At 44.9% G+C, this 16,736-nt stretch overlaps 1 protein-coding gene across 3 annotated transcripts in view; it reads right to left on the bottom strand.

Moving 5' to 3' along the window:
- Positions 1-16,736, bottom strand: part of SH3GL1 (SH3 domain containing GRB2 like 1, endophilin A2) — a 565,510-nt gene that overhangs the window by 434,873 nt on the left and 113,901 nt on the right. The gene's annotated exons all lie outside the window — the stretch shown is intronic.

The raw sequence follows: 16,736 nt of genomic DNA, 5'->3' as shown, positions 1-16,736 counted from the left end.
AAGAATTTTGCACAGAAATGAACCAATAACAAGGTAGCACGCTTACAGACCTGGGAAACGGGCTTGGTGCCAGAAAGCCCAAAAAGTGCTTACCACCTTAGTAGAATAAGCAGTGACTGAAAACAAAAGACCCATCATCTGGCAAATGCATTTGGATATGGTTAAGGGAAAAGTAATTTTTAAAAGTAAAAGGGAAGACAAAAAATATTTGAAGCCTTTGCTCCCCACTGCTAATAAACATACTGTATTACGTTTTGCAATAAATCACTGAGTAAATAGATTTTTTATTTCTTCAGAGTGATCATGCCATTATACAGTTCTATGTGCCAGTAAGAGGCTTAGGGTAGCTCGTGGGAGGGAACTGTCTCTTCCTAAACAGATAGCACACTGGAAGCCAGCAGTGGACAAACTTGACATCATGGCTGAGTGAATTCAACCCACTTGAGCCTATGACTTGGTTCAGCGGAGGCAGAGAAATCTGCTGTGTCAACCAGTAGATCTCATGATCGGACCATGAATGTACTCACCTTGCAGTTGTGCCCCAACGCTATCACTACCAGCAGTTCCCCCCTGTTTAAAGATCACTTGGAACACCGCCTGATACAGAGACTAGTCTTTTGGGTCTAGGTCTTAATTCTGCAAGTAAAACTGTCAGTTTTCCATGCCTGGTATGTGGACCGGCAAAAGGGCCATGATCTGGCCTTGTGATCATGTGTTCCACTACCAGTCTTCTTTTCCTGTTCAGGCGATTTATGTAAACCACTGGTATACCTTTGTTAGACTATGATCTCATTTGATGATCCAATGCAGCAGAGAAAAGTCTTAAATCTTGTATCTCCTGCCGGTTGACTGGTATAGTCCTGGATCCAGGAGTCCTGCACTGTCAAAATGCCAAGAACATTTTTCCAGCCAGAGAGGTTTGTGTTTGTGGTAGAAATTATAAAGCAGAGAGGCAAGAAAAATAAACAAGGGCATGAACACTGACAAATGCATAAGGAAAGCCCTGGTCTGTAGACAAAGTCAAATTTTCCTGTCTGTTAAAGGGTGCTGGCGTGGACTTAGGCAACAGGAACCACCTCAAAAGGATGAGATCATGAATCCCAGAACTGGCATGTAGCTTATAAAAAACATCTTGGCTGCATTAGAAGAATATGTACAAGGAGTAATGGCAGTGCGCATTGAGCCCATGAAAAACATCCATTTTGTTCAGGTCTCAGCCATGTTAGTAACTAATGGGAATCGTAAAAAGCAGTCAAGCTTTATGTGCCCTCTTAGAGACCTCTGCCCAATTCACAACTTAACAAAATTCACACGCTTCATAAAAATCAGACAGGAACACAACACATTAATATTAGGTATATATTTGAATGGTGAATATCATACTGAACAAATCAAGGTCATACATGACTAAGCCAGCACATACAGAAGGGAAGATGGCAGTTTTCTACTTCCCGGGTGACAGGCCTATCTGATATACTCTGCGTTTGGTATCACTGGACATAAAATTGAATGCCAAACAATAATCTACTGGTTTCTAGAATGCAACCTGCACATATTGAAAGATATTAATTTTAGTATAATACTGTGTAAGGGAGGGCCTTGACACAATCATGAACCCGATGGCTACTTCTCAGACACTTAATTGGTCAGATGGCCTCTGTCAACACCCCTTTGATCCCAGAGAAAAGGGGCATGCCAAGACAGTTTGACAGCCCTCGTGTACATTCAGCCAAGGAACATCTGTCAAGTTATGAGAGCCAATAAAACCTTGCTCATTGACTGAACTCTGCTGAAACCAGGACATGCAAGTATCCTTCCTTTTCAACTCTTTTTTTTTTTATCTCTGTCGCTTTAATAATCCCTTTATTGTTTGCAACTCCCTTTTTCTGTAAATATGTTATTTGCACCATTTTTTTTTTTTGCCTTTGCATTTACCAAGACTTATTTAGAAAAGTATTAACCTTGTCTTGAACTGTGCTATGCAAACTGAAAAGAATCCTTGTCCCTTGAAAAGTGATACTGTGGGGGGGGGGGGGGGTGATCTGAAGATGGCAGAGTAGAGAGACACATGCTCACACAGCTCCATCCATCCCCCCGGCCATCTGGTCTTTAATGCAGCTATACCCGTGAGTAGCCCAGCCGTTATTGCCAACACACCAATTGGAATGAAAAGGAAGGAAGATAAAAATACAAAGGGCACCGGCTCAGCCAGAGATGTAGCAGTACTTGTCCCGCACGAGAGCGGCTGTATCCCGGAGCTGTGTGCTGGACACAAGAGGGACAGACAGGGAGTCCAGAGAGCCAGCACGCTCCGCCCTATCTACTCTGTTAGCTATGCCGAGTACGGAGGTAGGAGAGGGAAGCAGAAGACTCCAGGAATGGCAGGAAGTGTCGCTTAAGGGACTGGGAGATGCAGATCTAAGAACACTCCTGAGCAATTCCGACATGTGTAGACTTGGAAGCAATGGTCACACGCTTGAAGGAGGTACATCGCAGGGATCTGGAGGGGGTTTAGGCAGAGGTACAGCATTTGACAGGCAGGCTGAAACAGGACGAGGCATCCCGGGCTGCCCTGGAAGACCGTATCACCCAGCTGGAATGGGTACAGACATTACAAAACTCCTATGTTTCCTCCCTGCAGCTCTGATTAGAAGAACTTGAGGACCGTAGCCGACGCAAAAATCTGAGGTTCAAAGGGGTCCTGGATGCAATAGGAAGAGAGACATTAGAACCTATGATTATGGCAATATGCCAACAGCTGGCCATCCTTGCCCCCCTACAGGACCTAGAATTTGAGAGGCTACATAGATCCCTGGGACCCCGCTCAGTGAACATAGACAAACCTAGAGATGCGATATGTTGATTTCACCGCTATACCCATAAAGATCTAATAAGTCAAAAGGCTTGGGATGGAGGAGAAGTTGCTTATGAGGGATCTTGGGTAAAAATCTTGCCAGATCTATCCCGAGCCACCCTACAGAGAAGAGCTATGTTGTGCCCACTCCTGGATAAAATTAAGAGGTCGGGGGTACCCATCGGTGGGGCTATCTCATTGAGATAGAAAGATTCAGTGACATTTGTCTTGCGTCACCCCATCGACCTTCCCAGAGTGGTTTCCTTTCCTGGGAATAGAAGCGTTGGAAATACCAAATTAGTTACAATACATCCCTGGGCCAATAAGATGAACAGTAACCCCATTTTTTTTTAGTTCCGAGTACTGCAAGGAATTTTTTTTTTTTTTTTTTTAGCAACTAAGTACAAGCGATATAGATCACTGATAGGGCACTTTATTAGGTGCCGTAAGGCACCCTAAGTAATGAGTCACCCCCCCCCCACCTCCCCCTGAAATAACTGTTCTAAATTTCCCCTTTTTCTTTTTTTTTTTTTTTATTTACGTCATATTTTATCACTTTAAGGTTCATGAGGTTGGCGGGAGGGCAGATGATTCCCCAGGTAGATAGCCCCTGGAAGGGGCTATAAGGAAGATGGGGTTGAATGAATGGGTAAACAGGGAAGAGTTAATATAACATTTGTATATATCCTATGACCCCATGAATCCTAGGTATCCCCCCATAAAGAGTAGGAAATAGTAAATACCTACCTGTAATTATAATAGAGCCCCACATTTCCAGGATTTCCAGGGGGGGGGTAGGAAGGAGAGGGAGCAGAATGTTTTTACACAGTAGAGGGGAGAGGGGTGAGGGGGGGGGGCGGGTTGATAAGGGGATATGCGAGAGCATGATGAGGTAGTAAGGGGGAGGATGGGTGTTGGGTAGGATTAAGCTTTAGAGGTAGAGGGGAGGGGATAATGGTATATATTGGTGGCTATGTATAGAGGGGTGCCCGTCTCTCTCTCCCCCTCCCCCCCTCCTCACTTTTGCACCAGGGTGACTGCATTATATTGTTTTATGTGATTATAAAAGTAGCCAGGGAGATGGAGTTGGGGCAGAGCTCCTCAGCTGATTCAGACCAACCCCCTACATAGGCCTGCACCCATGGAAACCATAGGTTATGTTCAAGAAGTGGGTGCCTTCCTTAGGGGGTTTTTGAAAGGGGAGGGTTTTCTGTAGGGGGGGTTAGTAGCGAGTTTTTAGGGGTTTTTCTCTCAGAAGAGATGGAGGGAGTAAAGGCGACTTCTTTATATGCCAAAGGAATTAATGTCCCAGAAATATGGAGGATGCTTTTTAACCATCTAAAGCGCCTAGGTACGGATGTGGCATTTATACAGTAGACACACTTTAAAGCGGGCGGACGTTGCTTCCTCCAGAATAGATTCTTCCCCATGTGTATATCTTGCTTCTAATCAAGAAGCAAAATATAAAGGTGTATCGATCCCGATTTCCAACCATGTTCCCTGTTCTCTGGTAAACGTTTGGATATAAACGGCCGGTTCCTTTTTCTTAAAGGTTACATGGGAGGGGTGAAGGTGACCATGGCCACTTTATATGTACCAAATGTATGTACATCAAGATTCTTTTATGAGGAAAGACCGCACAGAGTTAACAGATTCTCGGGGCAGATTTCAATATCCCCTGGACACTAAAATAGACACATCTTCAGGGACATCATCTGTCTCAGGTGGCACCAGGAGGGGTATAGTGCAGAAGTTACACGAACTACAGCCAGTAGATATATGGCGGATTCTACACACAGGTGAAAGATTACACCTTTTTTTCCAACCCTCATCAGGTGTACTCCCTCGTAGATTTATTTCTGGTCCCACATAATCTACTCACTTCGGCATTAGAAGTATCTATAGGAAGTATAACGTGGTCAGACCACTCCGCGATCACCTTGCGTCTCTCCCTGTCTGACACGGTTTACTCCCCGGAGAGAAGGTGGCGTCTAAATGAGAGCCTGCTACAGAATCCTGAAATTCAGGAAGATGTGGCAAAAGAAACGACAGCATACTTTCAGATAAACGATACTCCGAGGAGTGACCCAGGTATAGTATAGGAGGCATATAAGACAGTGATTCGGGGGATTCCGATTAAACATGGATCCAGACTGAAGAAAGAGAGAGAAAAACAGATAATGAAACTGTTAGCGGAGAGAGAGAGAGGAAAAACCAAACAACAAAAAAACAAACACATACAAAATCAATGGTAATAAAGATAGCAGCAGAGTTCGTGATATAAGACAGAGGGAGAGCTATAGAATGGAGGGGGGGGGGGGGGAAGCTAGTCACAGAGGGGGGGTCGTAAAACTTTAGTATAATGGGTAAGGAAACCAATATCTAAATTCAGGCCATTATTTTTTGTGTCAAAAAGAATTATCATTCTTATTTCAAACGTTTTCCTTTCCTGGATAGTTCTGAAATTCCCTTTAAGAACTAAAACATTGAGGTCTTCTATAGTGTAGTCCAGTTGTGAGAAGTGATGTCCCACAGGTGAATAAACTGTCTTCCTTATGCTCCTTGATGGTATGTGTGTAAATTCATCCTCGCTTGCAACTTCCGTTCTGTTTCACCAACATAAGATCCTTCGCTGCACCTTTTGCATTGGATGAGGTACACAACATTACTGGAGGTACAGTTGTAAGATCCCATGATACTGAAGGTCCCATTTGTGTCACTTTTGGATAGATTGATCTGGTTGCATAGTTTGCAGTGTTTTTTATTGGAGGGTTTGCTTTCATTATTTGTGCCTTCATAATCAGAGTGAAGTTTCCTGCTGATTAGTTTGTGTCCGAGGTTGGGTGGTTGTCTGAAAGCCAATAATGGGGGTTGTTGGAATATTCCTTTCAGGAGTTTCATCCTCTGTTATAATGGGTTGTAAATCTTTGATTATCTTTTTGATCCCTTCAAGTGCTGGGTTGTATGTGGTGACTAGAGGTACTTGGTTGCTTTTTTCTCTGTGTATTGGAGATTTTCTCTTTGGGTTTTCAAGGCTGTGTTTATGCTGTTGATGGTTTTGTCTTTGTAACCTTTCTTATGGAAGGCGTCTGCCAGTGTTTTAAGATGTTTATCTCCGTCTTCTGGGTCTGAACAAATTTGGTGGTATCTGATGGCCTGGCTGTATACGATGGCCCGTTTAGTGTGTTAGGGGTGAAAACTGGAACTGTGAAGATAGTTGCATCGGTCAGTCGGTTTTCTGTATATAACATGTGAAGCTTGTCATTCCTGATGTATACTGTAGTGTCTAGGAAGTTGACACGTGTGTTTGAATAATCCATTTTTAGCTTGATAGATGGGTGAAAAGTGTTGATCAATGGGAAGAAGAATTGGTTTAGATTTTCTACACCTTCAGTCCATATCATGAAGATATCCTCCATATAGCGATAATATCTGTATGGCTTTTGTTGTATGCTGTTCAGGAATTTGTCCTCCAGGTCAGCCATAAATAAGTTTGCATATTGGGGTGCCATTTTGCTTCCCATAGCGGTACCCCTACACTGGAGATAGATGTCATTATTGAAAGTGAAGTAGTTGTGTGTAAGAATGAATTTGATGAGCTGTATCACATCCTCAGCAGTGTATTTGTGGTTTGGTGAGGATGATAAGAATATGTGACATGCCACCAATCCATCCTTGTGAGGGATGTTACTGTACAGAGATTCTACATCCATAGCGACTAGAAGTGTATTTGATGGTAATTGTATATTACGTTTGTTCATAAAATCAGTGGTGTCTTGCAGGAAACTTGCACTGTTCATGACTAAAGGTTTTACATGTTTTCTACAAGGCCTGAGATATGTTCGGCAAGTGTATTCATACCGGTTATAATGGGTCTGCCTGGATTTCCTGGCTTGTGAATCTTGGAATGCACAAGTCTCCAATTTCTGGATTATCTGGAATCGCATTGATGAGTTCTGAATGTAGGAGGCTTGGCATTGTCGCAATGAGACCTTTTAATTGCTTAGTAAAATCGTGGGTCGGATCCTCATCCAGTTTTTTGTAGTAAGTAGTATTTGCCAGCTGCCTCTGGCCCTCTTGTATATATTTGTCTGTATCCATCACAATGACTGCTCCCTCACGACTGCGGGCCATCATACACAGCCAGGCCATAAGATACCACTGAATTTGTTCAGACCCAGAATACAGGGATAAACATCTTAAAACACTGGCAGACACCTTCCATAAGAAAGCTTACAAAGACAAAACCATCAACAGCATAAGCACAGCCTTGAAAACCCAAAGAGAAAATCTCCTCCAATACACAGAGAAAAAATAAATAAATAACCGAGTACCTCTAGTCACCACATATAACCCAGCACTTGAAGGCATCAAAAAGATAATTAAAGATTTATAACCCATTATAACAGAGGATGAAACTCTGAAAGGAATATTCCCACAACCCCCATTATTGGCTTTCAGACAACCACCCAACCTCAGACAAACTAATCAGCAGGAAACTTCACTCTGATTATGAAGTCACAAATAATGGCAGCAAACGCTGCAAACTATGCAATCAGATCAATCTATCCAAAAGTGTCACACACACACAAATGGGACCTTCAATATCATGGGATCTTACAACTGTACCTCCAGTAATGTGTTGTACCTCATCCAATGCAAAAGGTGCAAAGGATCTTATGTTGGTGAAACAGAACAGAAGTTGCAAGCGAGGATGAATTTACATAGACATACCATCAAGGAGTATAAGGAAGACAGTTTATGCACACCTGTGGGACATCAATTCTCACAACCGGACCAAACTATAGAAGACCTCAATGTTTCAGTTCTTAAAGGGAATTTCAGAACTATCCAGGAAAGGAAAACGTTTGAAGAATTCTTTTGACAAAAAATAATGGCCTGAATTTAGATATTGTTTCCTTACCCATTATACTAAAGTTTTACGACCCCCTCTGTGACTAGCATCCCCCCTCACCCCAATTCTATAGCTCTCCCTCTCTCTTATCTCACTAACTCTGCTGCCATCTTTATTACCATTGATTTGTATGTGTTTGTTTTTCTCTCTTTTTTTTTTTTTTTTTCGCTCTCCCTCTCCTTTCCCTCAGAGATGTTTTTTAACATTCTGATAAAAAAAATTTGTGAATCAGTACTGCTTGGACCTTGAAGAAGGGAACATTCCCCGAAAGCTTGTCCTGAAAAATTAAAAATAAAAATAAAAAAAGTATCACGGACAGTACTCATTTTTCTCTGTCACAATTGCAATAATAGGGCTACAATCACCTCAAGTGTGAAAAATTACAAGAGCCAAGTAGTTGGAACTGCCAAACACCTTGAATCCAGAAAGGCATCGTAAAAATAGAATTTTTGTACTCCTAAACCTTTTCTCTGTAATTCACGGACCGACACAGCTCCTCTCTGTAACAAAATGGGTTGTTAGCCCTATCACTGGAGATTACTAGGCAAAGTTGTAATACAACACTTCAGAACTTTTAGTTACGCCCAGGGGGCAGTCCCTAGGCTACAATCCCCACAGTCTGCCCTAGCAGCCTCAGTACACCAACAAGCAGTATAACGTAAAGAGAAAAAAAAGGAGGGGTAGGTGCTGTGTCGGTCGGTGAATTACAGAGGAAAGGATTTTACGGTGAGTACAAAAATCCTATTTTCTCTGACCGACACAGCTCCTCTCTGTAACAAAATGGGACGTCCCCAAGCATTGGCAAACGAGGGGTGGGGGGGGGTGGGGGAAGCATAAAAACGTCATCCACCATGGCAGGTGGGAACTAGTGAAACTAAACCCACAAAAAAAAAAAAAAAAAAAAAACAGCAGTGCGTGAAAAAACCACCACAAAAGCCAGGGTATCCTCAACAGGAGTGATCCCCAAGACCGCAGCCAACTGCGGAAGTAATGCAACAGTGCATCAACATAACAGTACTACGTTTTTTTGAAAAACCAGAAAACATTTTGGTTGCATATTCAATTGCAACTACACGGCCGCCTGCAAAACTTAGCGGCCAAAACAGGCATCAGCCGACGCACTGACATCTACCTTGTAAAACTCGGTAAACGTATGGACAGACGACCAGGTCGCCGCCTTGCACACCTGAGCGACGGATGCTTGGTGTCGGAAGACCCAAGACGTTCCGATTGCCCTTGTGGAGTAGGCCATTACAGGAAAAGGGGGGTACCTGCTGCTTCAAGGCGTAGGCTTGTACTACAATCTGTCCGATTCACCTGGAAATGGTGGCCGACGAGACCGCCATGCCTTTCTTGGGACCAGCTACCGAAACAAACAGTGAGTCTGACTTCCGAAAGGGAGCCGTGGCAGACAAATACACCTCCAGAGCCCTAACCACGTCCAAAGCATGAAGGGCCACCTCTTTAGGGTGCTTCAGCTTAGGAAACAGCGATGGTAATACAATGTCGTCATTGAAATGAAAAGCCGAGACCACCTTCGGTAGAAAGGACGGTTGCGAATGCACCACAACCTTATCCCTGTAGATAACCAGATAGGGCGACTTGCAGGACAAGGCTGCCAATTCCGAAACCCTCCTGGCCGAGGTGATGGCCACTAGAAAGAACACTTTCTGGGAAAGAGTCAAAAGGGGAATCTCCCTGATATTCTCAAATGGCGGTTTTTGAAGCGCTAACGCCAGGTTCAAATCCCGTGGACGCACCAGAGGGACGTGTCGTACCCCCTGAACTAAGGAGTATGATGCGAGGGGTCGTGGGAAAAAGACAGCTAAGGCTGAGATTTACCCTTTGATGGTGCTTAAGGCCAATCTCTGGTCCAGTCCCTGCTGGAGAAACAGCAGGATCATGGATATGGAAAGGGGTCGCGGATTCCATCCTTTCTCCTCACACATGAAGATGTAGGCCTTCCAGGTATGATGGTATATCTTCAGAGAAGAAGATTTCCATACCCTCAACATAGTTGGAATCACCGAGTCCGACAGACCCCGGTTCCTCAACACCTGGCTCTCAATAGCCATGCCGTTAAAGCCAGCGATGGTAAAGCAGGATGGAAAATTGGACTTTGAGATAGGAGGTCCTCTCGCAATGGCAGTCGCCAGGCAGCATCTGCCACCAGACGCACCAGGTCTGCGTACCAAGGACACTGAGGCCAATCTGGGGAAACAAGTATTACTGGGATCCCCTCAGCTTCCACTCTGCGAAGCAGACGTGGTAACAGTTTCAGTGGAGGAAAGGCGTAAATCAGCTGGTACTGATCCCACGGAGCCACCAGCGCGTCTGCCCACGGATCTCTTGTCCTGGACACGAATCTTGGCACCTTCCGATTGAGACGGGAGGCCAGTAGATCCACATCTTGTGTTCCCCACCTCAGGCACAGCAGCTTGAATGTCTCCAGATGCAATGCCCATTCTCTTGGGTCCAGCATCTGGCGACTCAGATAGTCCGCCTGCCAGTTCTCCACCCCTGGGATGTAAATGGCCGGTACGTGTCTCTGCCCACTGAAGTATGTGAGCGACCTCCAGAGCAGCGGCTGAGCTTCTTGTTCCCCCTTGGTGATTTTCTTACGCCACAGCCGTGGTGTTGTCCAACTGTATCCTGATTGGACGCCCTTGAAGACTCACTAACCATGTGTGGAGACACAGCCTGATCGCTCTCAATTCGAGCAGACTGATCGGCAACTCGGATTCTTTCGTCGACCAGAGGCCCCGAGCTGACTGAACCCCCATTACTCCGCCCCAGCCGGATAGACTGGCATCCGTAGTGATCACCGTCCATTTCAGAGGAAGAAATGATTTTCCGGACTGAATCACGGGGACCTCAACCACCAGATCAGAGAGTCCCTGACTGGCTGTCTCACCTGGATCTCAACTGAGATTTGTCCCATTTTAACAAAATCTTCCTCTGCAGCACTCTGGTGTGGAACTGGGCGTAGGGTACTGCCTCGAAGGAGGCTACCATGAGTCCCAGTACTCCCATGCAAAACCGGAGCGACGACCACTTGCTGTTCATCAGTAGTTTGACCGCGGATCTGAGAGTCTGCAATTTGTCTGAAGGGAGAAAAACTCTTGCTTCCCTGGAGTCCAACAGCAAACCTAGGTACTCCAGACGCTGGGTTGGTTTAATCACCGACTTCTTTAGGTTCAAAAGCCACATCCCCCTCTAATTCTGAGGCGGAAGAAGCTCTCAGGAGGAGATCGTCTAGGTAGCCCACGATCGCGATCCCACGTTGTCTCAGCAACACCAATACTGGAACCAGAACTTTGGTAAAAGACTCGGGGGGCTGATGCCAGACCAAAGGGAAGAGCCACAAATTGGTAATGGGCTTCACCGACTGCAAAACACAGATATTTTTGATGCCGAAGGCATATGGGTATGTGCAGGTACGCATCCTGGATTTCTAAGGACTCCAGGGAGTCCCCTTGATGGAGCGCAGCGACTACTGAGTGAACTGATTCCATTCTGAACCTCTGCACTTTTACAAAGTGATTGGGGGCTTTCAAGTCCAAGATCAGACGTACCCCTTCCTTCTTGGGAACCACAAACAGATTTGAGTAGAATCCCTGGAAGCGTTCCGATTCCGGGACTGGTACAATCACCCCGGGATTCAGTAAATCCCTTACCTCCCCCAACAGGGCCTCCCAGCAAACCGGGGATACGTGTATGCTGGATGGGAAGAATCTGTTTGGTGGCCAAGAGAGAAACTCTATCTTGTAGCCTGTGGAAATCAGATGGCAGACCCATTGGTCGGATAACCGGGAGGACCACCGGGCTGCAAACTCTCGAGGGCGACCCCACCCCCCCCCCCACACGAGACATGGGTGGGGGCAAACCTTCATGCAGTAGCACTTTTATTCGCAGGCTTGTTAGGCTTGTGAGGGAAAGAGAATAGATATGGCGCTATACCTTGTTAAACTCACTAAAAAAATATATATATCATAAAATAAAACTGTACAAATTTTCCAGCTTGCTGGCTAATATTTTTAAAAGACAGGGATAGACTTAGATGGACTAAATAATAAAATCAATAAATGATAAAGTGCTGGGGGTCAATCCTTATTAAATAGTGAATGCAAAGTGAATATAAATTTTCCAGCGTGCTGGTTAGTAAAATGAAATAAAACTGTACAATCCACAAAAAATTAGATAAAATGAATAAATAAATAATTAGTAAAAATACCATGAATCAATCAATATTCAATAGTGAAAACTACTCAAAGTGCTTGTGACTGTGATTATGGCACAACCAAATGAATGGCCATAATGGGGAACAACAAACCAAATTGTTCAAAATTATACAGACGTGAATACTAGTGGAATAGTGGGTGTAAACACACTGTGTCAAATCTCAGAACATGCCAAAATTTGCACAATATAAAAATAGAAAAAATAGAAAAATAAATAAAGATAAGAATAAAAATTAAGTCCAGAAAGTGAAAAAATCTTGCGGTGACAAGTCAAATGTGAAAGTCCAATTGAATAAAGTTTAAAAATTAATATTTAAACATGAAACGAATATTTGATGGTGAAAAAGGTCTTCTATATATAAGAGATAAGTGGAGGGAGTGACTTCGATATTCGTTCGCAGTGAACGTTTGCAGTGAACGTTTATGAATTTTGCTCTCACCAGAGATATGACACCGTCCGGGGTGGATCAGCCTCCACAGTATAAGCCACTGTGTCGCTTCTTGGGCTGTCTCTGCTGTGATGCTGGGGAGATCCTTTGTTCTTCCGTGGGGATGTTGTACCTCGTTTACATGTGATAGAAAAGAGGACTGTCCATGGTGTAGTATGTTTGAAACTCAGTTTATTTGAAACAACCTTAAAAATACTCACATTTGGTAGGAAAAAACACGTATTGTATTAAAAGCGTTCGGAACATCCACTCGGCTGACACGCCGTTTGTGCTGAAGGTGTACGTATCTGGCCACGCCTTACGCGTTTCGTCATTCAGACGTCATCTGGAGCGCTCCAGATGACGTCTGAATGACGAAACGCGTAGGGCGTGGCCAGATACGTACACCTTCAGCACAAACGACGTGTCAGCCGAGTGGATGTTCCGAACGCTTTTAATACAATACGTGTTTTTCGTACCAAATGTGAGTATTTTTAAGGTTGTTTCAAATAAACTGAGTTTCAAACATACTACACCATGGACAGTCCTCTTTTCTATCACATGTAAACGAGGTACAACATCCCCACGGAAGAACAAAGGATCTCCCCAGCATCACAGCAGAGACAGCCCAAGAAGCGACACAGTGGCTTATACTGTGGAGGCTGATCCACCCCGGACGGTGTCATATCTCTGGTGAGAGCAAAATTCATAAACGTTCACTGCGAACGAATATCGAAGTCACTCCCTCCACTTATCTCATATATAGAAGACCTTTTTTCACCATCAAATATTCGTTTCATGTTTAAATATTAATTTTTAAACTTTATTCAATTGGACTTTCACATTTGACTTGTCACCGCAAGATTTTTTCACTTTCTGGACTTAATTTTTATTCTTATCTTTATTTATTTTTCTATTTTTTCTATTTTTATATTGTGCAAATTTTGGCATGTTCTGAGATTTGACACAGTGTGTTTACACCCACTATTCCACTAGTATTCACGTCTGTATAATTTTGAACAATTTGGTTTGTTGTTCCCCATTATGGCCATTCATTTGGTTGTGCCATAATCACAGTCACAAGCACTTTGAGTAGTTTTCACTATTGAATATTGATTGATTCATGGTATTTTTACTAATTATTTATTTATTCATTTTATCTAATTTTTTGTGGATTGTACAGTTTTATTTCATTTTACTAACCAGCACGCTGGAAAATTTATATTCACTTTGCATTCACTATTTAATAAGGACTGACCCCCAGTACTTTCTCATTTATTGATTTTATTATTTAGTCCATCTAAGTCTATCCCTGTCTTTTAAAAATATTAGCCAGCAAGCTGGAAAATTTGTACAGTTTTATTTTATGATATATATATTTTTTTAGTGAGTTTAACAAGGTATAGCGCCATATCTATTCTCTTTCCCTCACCTATTTCACTGTTCCATCCATCTGGATGGAAACATAATAGAGGCTGCTCTTACCTACATTACACTACATACTCTCTGTATAACAAATTCCATAGCGCATCCTATCCCTTTGTTTTTGTTAGGCTTGTGGTTCCAGGGACGTTTTTGACCGTCCGTGGGCGTCCCATCGGGCTGGGGATGTTTCGTCGAAGCTCCGGGTGGAGGAAAAAGCCGCTTGTGAGCGGAAAGAGGGGCCTTGCCTACGACACCAGTGCAGATGCCAGTTCAGGTCGCACGGCTGACCCCACAACCCTAAACAAGGAACAAGCCACCGCCTCGGCCTTCCTGTCCGTGGGATCCTTGAATGCAGGAGTCCCCTCAACCGGGATTGTGGTTACTTTATTTAACCTGGATGCTGGGGGGTCCATGACCGGAGGAGCCGACTGTTTCTTGAGAAGGCTTTCCTCAAAGGGGTAACGCACTGCCATGTATTTGGGGACCGAAAAGGTCCGTTGTGGGTGACCCCATTCCTTGTAAATGAACTTGTCAAAAATAAGTCAGATAAGGGAATACCTTAGGTGAACGTGCTGGCTTGCGGGACCCAAAAGGGACCGGTACATCAGCAGATGGATCCACTGGCTCCTGAATCTTCAGGGTATCACGCACAGCTGTGATAAGTGTTCCTACAAGCGCTTTGTCGTGCCTGGACCCGGACGGGGACTCATTCTCACTGTCTGAACGGTCCTGGTCAGCTACATCTGACAAGACAGAGCAGGGGTCACCAACCCGAGTCTGTGTCAGAGCTCTCCTCAGAGGACAGGGGTGGCAGGGCCCGCTTGTTAGCACCTTTTTTCCCACGCACCGCCTCTATCTTGGCAACAAAAGAATTGATGACCGCCGTCAGGGTGTCCATAGGGGCCGCGCAGTCCGCAGGTGACCCAGTTGCAATTGCCTGGATTTCGGGGGAAGAAACACCAGTTTCTGAAGCCATGCTGACCCTACCCTGTCTGCCACCCGAAGGGGACTTAGGACAGTGACAGTCCCACCCTCCTTGCTGCTGCTGACTGAGGGGTTCTAACCCACCGGACTCACCGCCCTGAGGAGTTCTGCGCTGTTTTACAGCAGTGCCTGTAGATCCCTAGCGCTCCCAGATGCAGAGGGACCAAAGCTGTGTTGGTGGCTGTCCGTCAGCACGATCGGTGAATGATCGCTGAGCGATCTGAAACACGTATCCAGATTACACAGAAAGCCTCCCGGCGCTCTGTGATGACAAAACAAGAAGCTAAGGGCACAGGAGCTGCTGCTAGAAGGCCTGAAGCCCAGAAGCATGCTGTCCCTTGCCCACACTGAAAATGGCCACCAGCCAGCGCCATGAGAGGCAGAAAGAAAACATGTGGCAGACACAGCGCTGCACCAACACGGGCAAACCTCACAGGCACCCTCCGGGATTAAAGCACACAGGACCTAGGCACCCCAGCACAGCCACAACCCAGGTGAGAGCCCAGGGCACACACACACACACACACACACACACCGCTCAGTACATGTACAGCCCCCCCCCCTCCCCCCCTCGTGAGGAGGGGAAAGGAGGGGAGTTAGGGACAGGGGAGAGAATAGAGGGGGTGAGGGGGCCCACGAATCAACCTCCCAGGGAACACCCAGCTGCTCAACCCTGCCCATTCCATTGTAGCCAACTCCTGATCAGTACAGGGAAGTCTACTGGCCCGGCATACTGTGATGCAGACAGCAGTAGCCTGGTCATATGTATGCCCCAGAGCATAAAAGCTCACCGACCTCCTGGGGAGCTGAGGTATGTCATAGCCTGCCGAGCTGTAGCTGCGACCTGCAAACGCTCGAAGGCCGAACTGGGGAGACTACAAGGATAAGTGAACCAGCCTGTCACCCAGCCGGCTGTTGATAGAAGATCACAGGATCATTCATCTTGCTCAAAAAGCCAAGCTTCTGCATCAAAAAAACACGGACCTATGGGCCCGCAGGGTTCCTAGGTGTATCTCCTTCACTAGGCAAAATAAAACTGAGGCTGCTAGGGCAGACTGTGGGGATTGTAGCCTAGGGACCGCCCCCTGGAAGTGTTGTATTACAACTTTGCCAAGTAATCTCCAGTGATAGGGCTAACAACCCATTTTGTTACAGAGAGGATCTGTGTCCGTCGGTGAATATAAGAGAAAGGTATTTTACTAGATGTTGAGGAATTGCTGGTGCAGAAGCCCAGTTCAAATCAGCGACTGTCTGGAACACCCAGGCAAAGGCAAAAATAAGAACCTCACCCTTGCTTTTGAAAAAACGAGTCTGTGAAGGTACCCCAGTATTTCCTCTAATCCCGCGTACACACAACAGGACTTTCCATCAGAATAAACTCCGACGGAGTTCTGACCGAAAGGACTTGCCCACACACGATCACACCAAAGTCTGTTCGTTTCGAACACAATGATGTACGACGGGATTAGAAAAGGAAGTGTGATAACCAGTAGCTGCCCTTGCGTTGTATTTGGTCCCTCAGACCAGCATACAGACGAACAGTTTTCCCAATAGAAATTGATTCCGTCTGAAAGATTTAAACCATGTTCTATTGCTAGGTCCGTCTGAATTTTTTTTTTTAAAAAGTCAGGTGAAACCAACACACGATTGGAATAACTTACGGAATGATTCCGTCTGACCTTTTCTGCCGGAAAGTCCATGTGTACGCGGCATTACGATTTCTTCGAGAAAGCCGATTCCCAAACGTAAACTTTGCAGAGCAGATAACGCTGCTTCGGATTAAATACAGAACAGAGTGCACAGGAAGTCACAGGCTTAATCGATTTCTGTCAAGAACATGTATTTTTCTGTACATATTTTTTAAGAATCAAAACATGGGGAAATATGGA

This window comes from Lithobates pipiens, unplaced genomic scaffold (assembly GCF_037356315.1).
Source record: "Lithobates pipiens isolate NorthernLeopardFrog02 unplaced genomic scaffold, aLitPip1_a1.2 Scaffold_13, whole genome shotgun sequence".
NCBI classification, from domain to species: domain Eukaryota; kingdom Metazoa; phylum Chordata; class Amphibia; order Anura; family Ranidae; genus Lithobates; species Lithobates pipiens.
This window is presented reverse-complemented; position numbering and strand designations above follow the sequence as displayed.